This window comes from Dasypus novemcinctus, chromosome 22, assembly GCF_030445035.2.
Source record: "Dasypus novemcinctus isolate mDasNov1 chromosome 22, mDasNov1.1.hap2, whole genome shotgun sequence".
Taxonomy (NCBI): Eukaryota; Metazoa; Chordata; class Mammalia; order Cingulata; family Dasypodidae; genus Dasypus; species Dasypus novemcinctus.
The window spans coordinates 66,294,976-66,307,545 of record NC_080694.1 but is presented as its reverse complement, the minus strand read 5'-3'; the positions used below and the strand labels follow the sequence as shown (position 1 = coordinate 66,307,545).

General features: G+C 45.0%; 1 pseudogene; it reads right to left on the bottom strand.

Annotated features, from left to right (window-relative positions):
- Positions 1-417: 417 nt before the first annotated feature.
- Positions 418-1,602, bottom strand: LOC131275294 (patr class I histocompatibility antigen, A-126 alpha chain-like; annotated as a pseudogene).
- Between the last annotated feature and the right edge of the window lie 10,968 nt (positions 1,603-12,570).

The following is a 12,570-nucleotide window of genomic DNA, read 5'->3' as shown; positions in this document are numbered from 1 at the left end:
TCACACGAGGGGCATGAAGAGCTCTGGAATCTCTCCATCCCTCACAAGGCAGCTTTGTCATGCTACAGAAGAAAACAATCAAGACCATGCTCAGGTTGTCTCTGTAAATGCTGACATCATGACCAGCCCTCCACAGCCCTCATGTCCACGTCCAAGGAATCCCCAGGACCCAGGCATGTCCTCTCAGCCCAACCCCTCTCCCCTTTCAGGCACCTCAGGGTCTCACCTGTAGAAGCCTCAAGAGACACATCAGAGCCCTGGAAACTGTAGCTGGCTGGAGAGGAGCAAACACAGGGTCTGGTCAGAGCCACAGGGAGAAGTGAGTCAAAGAGTGATGGGGTGAGCTGCCCATGGGCTCCGTCTACACTCCCCAAAGCCTCAGGTCAGCATTGACCCTCCACACCACCTCCCCCACTGTCAAGCAGCCTGAGCATAGCTCCCTCCTTTTCCACCTGTGGAAGAACAACAAGTGAGAGCAGGATATGAGGTCCTGAGAACTAGTCCTGGATTCAGGGGAAGTTTCCAGAACCATGACTGCAGACCCAGGGCAGGAGCAGGAAACACGAGGTGGGGGATGTCTGGGGCTGGACCTTCTGCCCTCCTGGAGGTCTGTCCTCAGCAGCCCCTTCCCTCTGACTGCTGGGAACAGGGGCCTCCACATCATCACTGGGGACATTGTCCTACCTCCCTCACAGGTTTTATAAAGTAAGTGTGGTAAGAGGCCCCAAACTGGATGGGCACGTGTGTGAGAAGCGGTTCACAGTACCTGGAAGGTGCAGGGCACCCTGCTACCTGGGCTGGAAACCCACCTGGGACAAGAAACCTCAGAACCACCCCTCCCTTACCTGAGCTCTTCCTCCTCCAGATCAGAACTCCAGCCACCACGGACACTCCAAGGATGACCAGGAAAGCCACGATTCCCACGATGAGTATGGGGGGCTGGGAAAGTGGCTCTGAGAGGGAGGAAAGTCAGGGGCCCTGACCCCAGGCTCAGCCCTGACCCTGCTGGAGGAGCTCAGAAGGGCTCCTGCTTCCCTAGAAGAGGCCCCGACCTCGTCCCACTTACCCCATCTCAGGGTGAGGGGCTCGTGCAGCCCCTAGTGCAGCACGTGGCACGTGTATCTCTCTTCCTGCGCAGAAGGCACCTCCAGAGCCGCCCAATTCTGGAAGGTTCCATCCTCTGCAGGCCTGGTCTCCACAGACTCCATGTCCTGGGTCTGGTCCTCCCCGTCCCACTGCCAGGTCAGTGTGATCTCCGCGGGGTAGAAGCCCAGGGCCCAGCACCTCAGGGTGACCCCACAGTCAGAGATGGGGTGGCGGGTCACGTGTGTCCTTGGGGGGTCTGCGGGAAGGTCAGAAACTCCAGGAACTTTCCATTTCTCTCCTGGCCATTCTAGCAGCACTCATGTGACCATCAGGAGTGGACAGGACATTTGGGGTTGGGGAACCCTGCCCCCCTGTACCTGTGTGCAGCAGCGTCTCCTTCCTGTTCTCCAGGTATCTCTGCAGGTGCTTCACACACCTGCCCTTCAAGTAGGCTCTATAGCACTCGGCAACACCCTGCTCTTCCCACATAAAATCCTCAGGTCTGCCTTTGCACATTTACTGGATTTTGCACTAATGAAGATTTTAAAATAGCACATTGGCCCACTGTGTTATGTAGATTTTCCAGTGTTGAAAGTCATACTTCTAAAATAAACACAGATCCCACCAGAAAATGTGTTTGTGTATTGGAAAGCTGTCAAGCTTTGCATGATGGATAGAAGTTTTCCAAAATTTGAATTTTCTCAAGAGCTTACATTTTATCACTGGCTCAAGCCACAGAGATAAAATATTTCAAATCACATTTCTGATAGAGGATTTCTGCCTAGAATACATAAAGAACTCTTAAAACTCAACACTCCTCCCATGTGGTAGGCAGAAGCTCAGTCGCTTTAGCCACTTCTGTTTCCTCTTAGAAGTTCTTTAAATTAATCTCAGCACCCATCTCAACTACCCCATGGTATTCTCATAGGGACTCTCACATGGCAAGTTCTGCAGGTGAAAATGGCTGTAATTCAGCCACGACACTGAAGCTGTTTCATCTTTGGACCCAGACAATCTGGGTCCAAGTTTAGGTTCCATCATTGTCATTTTTGCTTTTGTTAAACTCAGTCTATACAAAATGTAAATACAAATGAATTAGATGAAAACTGCGGAAAGCGGATGCAGCTCAAGTGATTGCTTCCGTTTATCATATGGGACCACCCGGTTTGCTTCCTGGGGCCTGCTGGTAAAGGTGTGATCATGCAGCAAATGAGCAAGCCATGCAGCAAGATGATGATGCAGCAAAATAGAGACTAAGAGGAGAGTCAAGATGAGAGGCAGCAGCAACCAGGAACTGAGGTGGCACAGGAGACAGGGAGCCTCTCTCCACATTGGAGTTCCCCGGGGTTTGAATCCTGGTGTATCCTAGAGGAGAAAATGAGAAGAGAAGACAAAAGAGAATTAGATACAGAAGATCACACAGCGAAGAGACACAACAAAATAATAGGGTTGGAAGTAGGGGAAGTAAAAGAAGAAGAATTCAAATAGCAGGAATGTCTCACATGGAAAAGACAGATTGTGTGGTGATAATTAAGGGTTAGGTTTTTTTGTTTTTCATTTTGCCTTCTTATTATTAAAGAAATGAAAATACCCTAATATTGACTGATGTGATAAAAGCACAACTATGTGATTATGCCAAGTTCCACTGATTGTACACTTTGGAAGGATTGTTTTATTAATATGTTTCAATAAAATTGATTTTTAAAAATTAGAAAAAAAACCTCAACAATAAGAAACCAACTCAAGTGTTTAAAAAGGATAATGTCTGAGCAGGCACCACACCAAAGAAGTTACACGGGTAGCAAATAAGCACGTAAAAACATGCTCAGTTTCATTGTTATTAGGGAAGGGTAGATCAAACCACCATGAGATGCACCTGCACGTACCTGTTAGAATGGCTAAATTAAACTGAACTAAAATAAACTGTTGGGTTAGTTTCCTATTGCCAGTGGAAGAGGTTTTCACAACTTTGGTAGCTTTATTTTATCTATTTACTTCTCCCCTCATTTGGTGTTAGTGCTTACCTTCTGCTCTCTGTGTCTCTTCTTCTGTGCTTGTCTTTTTTTTTCTTTTAGGAGGCACTGGGAACTAAATGCAGGACTTCCCATGTGGCAGAGAAGTGCCCAATGGCTTGAGCCACCTCTGCTTCCCATTTGGTGGCTTTAAACAAAAGAAATTAATGTTCTTGCCATTTTGGAGGCCAGAAATCCAAAATCAATGTCCCTGGCTTGATCCAAAATCAAGTTTTCAGCCAGGCCTGGCTCCCTCTGGAGGCTCAAGCAGAGAGAACCTGTCTCTTGCCTCTTTCATTTCTGGTGGCTGCCAGCTCTCCTTGGCTTCTGGTTGCATCACTCTAACCTTAAGGCCAACATTGTCAAATCTCTGCTGTCTTCTTGTCTCCTTCTCCTCTGGGTGTAGTAAAATCTCCCCCTACTTCCCTGTTATGAGATCCATGTGATCACATCTAGGGTGCATGGGGATAATCCTGGCTAATTCCCCCTTTTCTAGATGAATTACACATGCAAAGGCTTCTTTTTGCCATATAAGGTTATAGTCACAGGTTCCAGGGTTTAGGATGTAGAGGTCATTGTTGGGGTGGGAGGTGATTTTCATTCTGTCACAAGTGGTGACACCTGCACTGGCAAGGATGTGGGGCCCAGGAACCCACACTCCCTGCTGGTAGGAAGGCCAAAAGGTGCAGCTACCATGGAAGGTATTTGGAAGGTTCTGAAAAGCTAAACATGGACTTAACTTACAACCCAGCCATGCCACTCCCAAGTATTTGCTCATCTAATTTAAAGACATAGTTAGGTAAAAAACCTGTACAGAAATATTCAAAGCATCTTAATCAATAATTCCCCTGAACTTGAAGGAACTACATTGTCCTTCTATATGTGAGTGGACTAATCAGCTGGCAGTAGGGGAGGAGGTGTACCTGAGTGGTTTTAGCACCTTCTTCTAATGTATGAGGTTCTGGATTCAATCCATGGTACCTCATAACAATTTTGGTGGTAATCCATTGGTCCATTGTACATAATACTACTCAGCCATGAGAAGGAATGAGGTGTTAATTCATGCAGCAACATGGATGAATCCTAAATACATGTTGCCAGTGAAGGAAGGCACTCTGGGAAGGCTACATATTGTCTGGTTCCATCTACATGAAATTATGGAAAGGGAAGACTGTAGATTCTGAAAGCAGATCCCTGGTACCCACGACCTTGGGGAAGGGGAAGGTTGTTTAGGTGAAGCAGAAGGGCCCTGACACTACTCTGTGTGGTACTGTAGGGTGGATATGTGACACTGTCCATGTGTCTAAACACATAAACCTTACAGCACAAAGAGTAAAATTTAAGTGTGCAAACTTTAAAAACTCATCCAGGCAGGCTGGGAGCTCCAGGATGGCTGCAGACGGTAGCAGAAGGATCCAGCTGTATTACAGGTGAATGGCATGACCTCACTGAAGGAGGGGGAAGTAGCTGCTAGACTAAGGACCTTTGGAGATGGCTGGAAATTGTAAGAATGAAGGCAAAAGGAACTATGCATAAGCACTGACTGTAGTTGGAAAAGATCTTTCTCACGGGGCACAGGCTAACAATTCTGAAATAAATGCCCATGTGCAAAAGGACTGAACAATAAGTAAATACTAATATATCATAGGTGGTGAGAGCCAAATTTGTTACTGTAGAATTGGGAGGTTACAGATTTGCAAGGGGGAAAACCAGATTGAAATATATGATATGGGCTTAGGGTTGAAGATATGGAATCGACTTGTGTTTAGATTAATGGAGTTTAGTATAAATATTGATATGTGTATGTATATGTATTATAGATGTGTGATATACATGCCTTGGTATATACACATATTTCCGAATTCTCTATTGAGAAGGCCTATAAGCAATGATAGCCCAATAGCAATGAGCAAATCCAGTGCTTCGACCTCAGGTTCTAATACCATTATCTCAAAACTGAACCAAGGCTCCTTGTAGAAAAGGCTGAATCTAGGGCAGGGGTAGGAAATATATAAGATGAGTCTAGAGCATATGGGAGTGCCAGAAAGTGAGTATTGTCCAAAACATAAAACCATGGGCACATATCAGGACTCATGGGCCAACAGAACGACGCTCTATGACCAAAACTGGAACAATTTGAGCAACAAAATAAATAGCACAGAATTGGATTATAACCCAAAGTACACAATGAATACACATGGGCCTATAAATGACTGGATAAATAATTACCTGGGGTATGAATAGTGAAATCTCTCAAAAACAAGAATTCCCAGTGATTTAGGTAGATGCTCCACCCTCACTGAGTGGAGCATAACTCCTCACCCCTAAGAGGGGACTGCAAAGATTTCCTTCCGAAATGGACAATGGAAAGGGGATGTGAACAGTGAGTTCATGTTGGAGAACCCCAAGAAACACTACCTTGGCCAGGAAACCCAGCCCACATCACCAGAGGTGAATCAGGCTCACGCCATATCACCTTCTTATTCTTTTGGGATATTGCATCTTCATGCCTTTTTCCCTAAAATCCACAGCCCCGGTCTAGCTATGAGAAAAGCATCAACCTAATTCAAATCGAAAGGCATTCTACAAATCCTGACTAAGACTCCTCAAAATTATCAAAGTCACCAAAAACAAGGAACATCTGAGAAACTGTCACAGCCAGAGGAGATGAAGGAGACCTGATGGGACTAAATGTAATGCAGTGCCTTGGATGGGATCCTTGGACAGGGCGAGGACATGGGGAAAGCTAATAAAATCTGCACAAACTTCAGGTTAGTTACTAATAATGCATCAGTATTGCCTTATTAGCAGGAGCAAAGTGCCAGAGGAATGTAAGATCTTAACAATGTGGGAAATGGGGTTGTCTGTGAACTCTCTGAACACCTTCACCATTTTTCTAAAGATGTGTGCCTGACACTGACCCTGGAGGGAGGCTCGCCTCTCTGCCCTAGACCCCAGGACGCTTCTCCTACATCCTCACCCTGCACCCAGCACCCACTTTGCTAGGGATGCCCGTAAAGAACACGTCACAGCTCTGTAGTTCTGCTTCCCTCATACAACTTGGTGCTCTACCTGCAAAGAGATTCAGTTAAAGAGCTGGCACATGGGGAGATCCATTCCAGCCCATCAGGACCACATATGCACAGAAGCCCGGAGCCCAGCTGCTTGGGTTCTCTGTTCTGACACTTGCTAGAGTGAGAGGCCACGTTATTGAAACTTTTGTCCCCACAACATCTTTATATATCAAATGGGAATAATAATAGCACCTACCTCATAGCAGCTGTGAGGACTAAATTAATGACCACATGTAGAGCTGAGGACAGTACCTGGCATGTAGTAAGCACTCAATAAATATTAGTTACTTGTATAGGCTTTACATTCAAAAATATCCAACAAACACTTGTTTTATGCCCAGCACTGTGCCAGAATCTTTATTGAATTGAATAAATATCCTCCCACTTTCAAAATATAGCTTTTGCTTTTCAATTGCTTTGTCATTTAGACACCGCACCCCCAACCTCATCACATTCTGATAGAGACCCTTATGTCAGTCCTTTCCAATTGAAGTGCAGACAAATCAGCTGGGGAGCTAGTTAAAGGCAGGTTCCAATTCTGGAGGTCTGGGGTGGACCCAAAAGCCTATTTCTAACAAGCTCCCAGGGACTAGATGAAGCGGCTCTGGAGAGGGAACATACTTTGAGAATCAAGGTGTTGAAGCACCACCTGTGGTCAGGTAGAAGAGTGGTCATCCACTGTCCTCAGACAGAAGGGGAAACTGAGCCGAGGGGCCTGGGCCAAGGCAGACTGGACAATACTGGACAAGACCAGTGCTCTGTCTGACCCTGCTTTGCCCCCACCTGCCCTGGGGCCTTCACCTCTTCCAGGGCCCTCAACAGCTCCATAGCCCTCACCTGCTCTAGGGCCCTCACCTGCTCTGGGCATTTTCCCTGCTGCTATCACAGCAGTGGGTGCTGCCTGGCCTGAGATGGGCAACCCGCATGTATGCCCAGTTGGGGCCACTGATCTCCTTGGCCAAATCTTTCTAGGCAAAGGCTTTTCTTCCTTGCCTCATAAGGGAAGGTTCCTGGGTACCTGAAAGGCTGGGGCACAGTGAGCCTCAGCACTGGCCCTGGGATCCAGGGGAGGGGGCAGTTGCAGTCAGGATAGCCTGTGATTTTAAATTTTTATCCTCCCACATGCTCTGTCCTTGTCTGCTCCTCCAGTAGAGAAGAAGAGGCAGGCTTGGCTGGCCTAGGGTACCAGCAGAGCTGGGTGCCAGCCAGGTTTGGGGGAAAAATGTAAAAATAAAAACTCTTCAAATTATCATCATGGGAAAATCAGATGTCTTGGGCTGGCACTAAGTTTACAGCTGAGGCAGCTTTCTCTCAACGTCCACTGTGTCTGCATCACTGAGTGGGACTTGGGCCTCCTCCCCTGCTGAATCCAAGTCCCTTCTGATCTGGTTCATCCAGGCCACTTGTCCAGGGCAACAGAGAGTGTCCTAATAAAGTGAGTGACCAGTCTTTGTGCATGTCACGTGTGGAGTGAAAGGCTTGGTCTAGTGGCTCTGTGGGGACAATTGGGGGGCTGCTGAGGGGTGGGCCCATCATTGTGACCAGGACTTCCCTTGTGACAGTGGAGCAAGCACCAGAGCCCATCATCCTGTGAAATGAGGCTTTTCCTCAGCTCTGGCTAACTCCTAAATGTTTATTTTTCCTGTTATTATCTGGGCACAGGATCAAGCTGCTGCTAAAACCCTTGACAAAGCACCTTATGAATCACTGTTGGGGTGACAGCTCCCTCCCCTGCCCTTATGGCTCTAGCTCTCTCTCCTTTCAAGGCAGATCCTCACACTCCCTCCCTCCCACCCAGCCCCTAAAGAAACCTGCCTTCATCTGCAGCCCAGGTTCCCGCAGAGAAGCCTCTACTCGTCTTGGCTGTGGAGCTCCACTCCTGAAGCCCGGGGTCAAGGCAGCCAAGCCCTCGTCCACGTGAGCTTCCTTACAAAACTGTACTGCGAATGGCTGTGATGTGAGCAATGACCACTGAGTGACCTGCTGGCAAGAGGGGGCCTTGCTGTAAAGAAGCCAGAGGCTCTTCTGTCCTCCAGTGAGGTGGGCGGAACCACCGTGTCTGCACCAGAGGGAAGCCCATGGGTCTGGTGGTCCAACCAGCAGGAGGAGCAGGGGGGCTGCCTCGTGTTTGTCATAAAGTAGCTTGTGCTCAGGGGTAAAAGTACCAGCATTTTCAGAGGTGAGAAATCCCTCTCCACCCCACTTCCCTTGTCACACCACATAGACAACTACTGGTTTCAATTTTTGTGTATCCTGTCAGTTTTGCATACAAGTGTGTGGCTTTATTCTTTTTACACAAGTAGAGTCTACAGTGTTACATGGCACATGGTTAAATGGACTTGTCTGGGCAGTTGTCCAGCTGACCCGTGGCTGCTGAAAGTGGAGTCCACAAGTTGCAAGCCCTGGCCTCTGTCCCAGCCCTCCCACCATGCTCAGACTTTCTGCACTTGCATCCCCACAGGCTCTGCTTCACTTGCAGCATGTTGAACTAGGGTGTAGAAAGGCAGGACTTTCCTGGGTGTGTGTGGAGTGGAAAAAATGAACAACTGCTCACCCTGCATCTGCAAGTCTCCAGTGCATCCTTCTCTGTCCAGTTCCCTGAGGGATGTGGATGTCACATTTGGAGGCGCTGAGCCAAAAGGATTGCCCTGCACAAGAAAGGGAAGAGGAGGAGGCTCCTGGCTGAGACCCTGCCAGGCAGTGTTATCTCACTGTTGTTTACTTTTGACTTTCTGACTACCTGTGAGGTTGAGCATACCTTCTGGAATTTCCTATTTATGCCCTTTGCCCATTTTCAATTTCCAGTCTACCTTTTGCTAGTCTGTATATTCTAGCTGTTAATCCATTTTGACATGAAAATATCACTCAATAACTTTATGGTGCTGTTCATGAGACAAAAATCTTGAATTTTGGTGATTAAATTTTAACAAATTTTTACCAGATCATTTGTGTTTTTAGGGTCTTTTTTTAAGGAGTGTATTTTCTCGCCCTGAGGTCACAAATATATTCATGTGTGTCTGTTGTTTTTCATTTGTTTTATAATTTTACCATTCACAAAGTCTTCAATTCATCTGGTGTGTGGAAGAGAAACAACTCTAGTTTTCTCTATACCATTTTCCCAACTCTACTACTTAACAGTCCATTATATTTCCACTGATTGGAATCAGTGGTGTCACTTCTAGTAGACAAACTTTGCATGAGCACAGAAGTAGTTTCTGAGGGTCACAACTGTGGCAGGGGAGGATCACTGGTGTGTGGTATCAGTGGTGGGGAGTTGAGAGAAGAGTGGTGCACCTTGGGCATGTCTGTATAGGCCATGAATATATTCAAGTGGTCAAGAGGAGTTGTCTTATGTCTTACTGTGTGGAGACCAACACAATAACCAAAGAATATTGAATTACTCTCCTGGGGATTCCTGCTACCTTCTCTAATAGAGTGGCAAGAATTCCCTGAGTACATGGGCAATGCCTAGTGAAGGAGGACAGACCATTACACCAGCACCAGGGCATTAATATTGACGCTTGTATTTATGAAAATTGTTCTTGTGAAATTGAAACTAAGTGTAGTAATATATATATTGCCCTAGAGTTACTTCCTGAAAGCCTCCTTGTTCCTCAAATGTGGCCTCTCTCTAAGCCAAACTCAACACAGAAATGCATTACCTTCCCTCTAGTGTGGAACATGACTTACAGGAATGAGCCTCCCTGGCACGGAGGGATTATTACCAACTGCTGAATAGCGATGCATCTGGGAAAAGACCTTAACCAAAAGGGGGATTATTAAATATAAATGTGTTTTTATGGTTAAGCAATGTCAAAGTGAGTCAGGAGGCCACTCCAGAGGTTACACTTATGCATGTTTCAGCCAGATCTCATTGACTACCACAGCAAAGAGTGCCTCAAACAGCAGAGCTCCTGAGAGCTCCAGAGACATCTAGATACTATAGGCAGGGCAGAAAATCTTAGGAATTTGGCACCCTGTCAGTGGGACTTAATTTGGAATATTTGTTTCCCAATGTAACAGTTAGACTTGTTTATAATTTCTCTACACCTGGCTCTACTGCCCCTTTTATTTCAACCTATAATTAGCACTACACTTAAATCATCAATCTGTTCTTATGTTGGTTGAATCCTCAATCTCAGCAGAGCTGCAACACCTATTCTCCAGTTCATTGGACTCACAAAGGACAAGTAACAAAAGGATGACAGTGAACAAATCCCATCCCAAAAAACAGAGTATCTACAACTGAAAGTAAGACCCATACATCCATCCACTCCCATGGGAGCTAAACCCCCTCTCAATCAGGAACAAAGTGGGCATTACCATCTCCAAATCCTCAAGAATGAGGAATCAACAAGCATCAGGGACTAAAGTAGACCTGCTATTATTTTAGCAATGGAAGAACTTGCATCATTGATATAAGGGAGGTGGTCACCAGAGTTTCTGATGGAAAAGAGAGGGAAGAATAGGGGTTACAGGGGATTATTTTCAAGACACTGGATTGTTCTGCATGACATTGCAATGACATATATAAGCCACTATACTTTTTGTCAAAACCTACAAAATTGTGTGGGGCAAAGTGAAAACTATAATGTTAACTATAAACCATGGTTAGTAGCAATGCTTCAGTACGTGTTCATCAAATGTAACAAATGTATCACACTAATAAAAGATGTTGTTAATGTGGGAAAGTGTGGGTGGAGGGTGGGGTATACAGGAATCCCAGATATTTATATATTAGTCTGTGAAAGGTATGGATGGATTTTATTTACTACCATATACCTACAATTTAATTTGAGGTTAAATATAAGCAACACATAAAAATGTCTATTTCTGCTACCATGTAATGTAATTCTCCATTGTGGATATTGTGATAAGCTAATGAAAACTCTATGCCATCACATACACTAGGCTTTTCATATAGCTGTTATTTTTTTTCCTAAGATCTCTTTTTTTTTTAATGTTACATTCGTATAGCTGGTAATTTACAACTCTTGTAGTTTGTGAAATCTCAATACATGTTAAGATTTTCCTAAAAATGTCAAAGACCTCAGAGGGTGTATAATTAGCCTATTGACCCCTTGCTCCCCACCCTAGAGTTCAATGTTATATGTAGAATATAAAATAATGATGGCAATGAAACCCTCTTAAGCCTGATCCATGTGGGTAGAGTGTTTCCAAGAATTCTACACTACAATAGGTTACACGATAGTGAGGTTATAGTGTCATTTAGCATGCCCAAATGCTCATATCTGATCTTAAACTTCTGATAAACCATGCATTTTATATGGACAAAATAAAAGTGGAAGAGGTTCTGTAACTCACCTTTAGTCCACATGCTGAGATACTGACCTCTTACTGAGTGTTTTTTTAAATTATGATTAAAAAACATAACCAGGATAGACAAGCTTAGGAAATGGTTTAGCCAAATATACAGATACTAATTGTTCTCTCAGTCATTAAGGAGAGCTGTGAACAAAGAATTATTTAAATGATTTTTCAAACAGAAAATCTAAAGATCTGAACTATTACAGGTGTTTTCTTCACTGCACAAGCTAAGATGTTCCAGTAGGAGATGCCTTCACTTGATTGGAAAATAAACACCACTGAAGGTTTTGTTGAATATTTTAAAAATCTAATGAGATTCATCTCTGTCATTTTTCATGTCATTTTCCAGCACTGCTGTAAAATCCTTAAAATAAATTCCAAAGTAAACCAGCCATTCCAGACCTAGATTTTGCTCTTTAATTCAATTCACAGAACTGCTGGAAAAAGCAGACATTTCTAAAAGTAGCAAAAAAGGCTTGTATAGAAGATATTTCTGCAATTATATTACACAGCTTGGGGCAGTAACAGGTCTGAAAAGCTCCTCTCAACCACCAATACTTTAAACCTACCAGGGAAGAGAGCTATCATGTTGGGGCTGGCTCTTGCTTGCCCTGAGAGCTTCCATCAGCCTCCACCATTTCTTGTTGCTGGAATCTCCAGCCGGGTTGACTCTGCTGGTTACCTGCACCACTGCTGGACCTTCTGGCTCCCTTGGACCACCAGCTGGCAATTCACCCCAAGGGCTGGAAAGGGTCTAATGACTGTGAAGTTGAAAAACCTGCAGAATCTGAGATACTTTTTGTGGAGATGACTCCAGGTACCTGGGGGCTTCAAATGACACTTCTGGGGCATGCCATTGACTACCACAAAGCCAGTGGTAACTGAATTTCCTATAGGGAACTTTCCCAAGAAACCCATACAAATTGCTTCATGACCTCTTGACTGAAGAGGTCATTCACTTGTTCCCTTGGCTGTCTAGGTTTTTCAGGTTTTGACAGATCCCATCATCATCATCTGGAATTGTCACCTGAAGGATATTAAGATCTTCAGCTTCTGATACAGTAGCATTA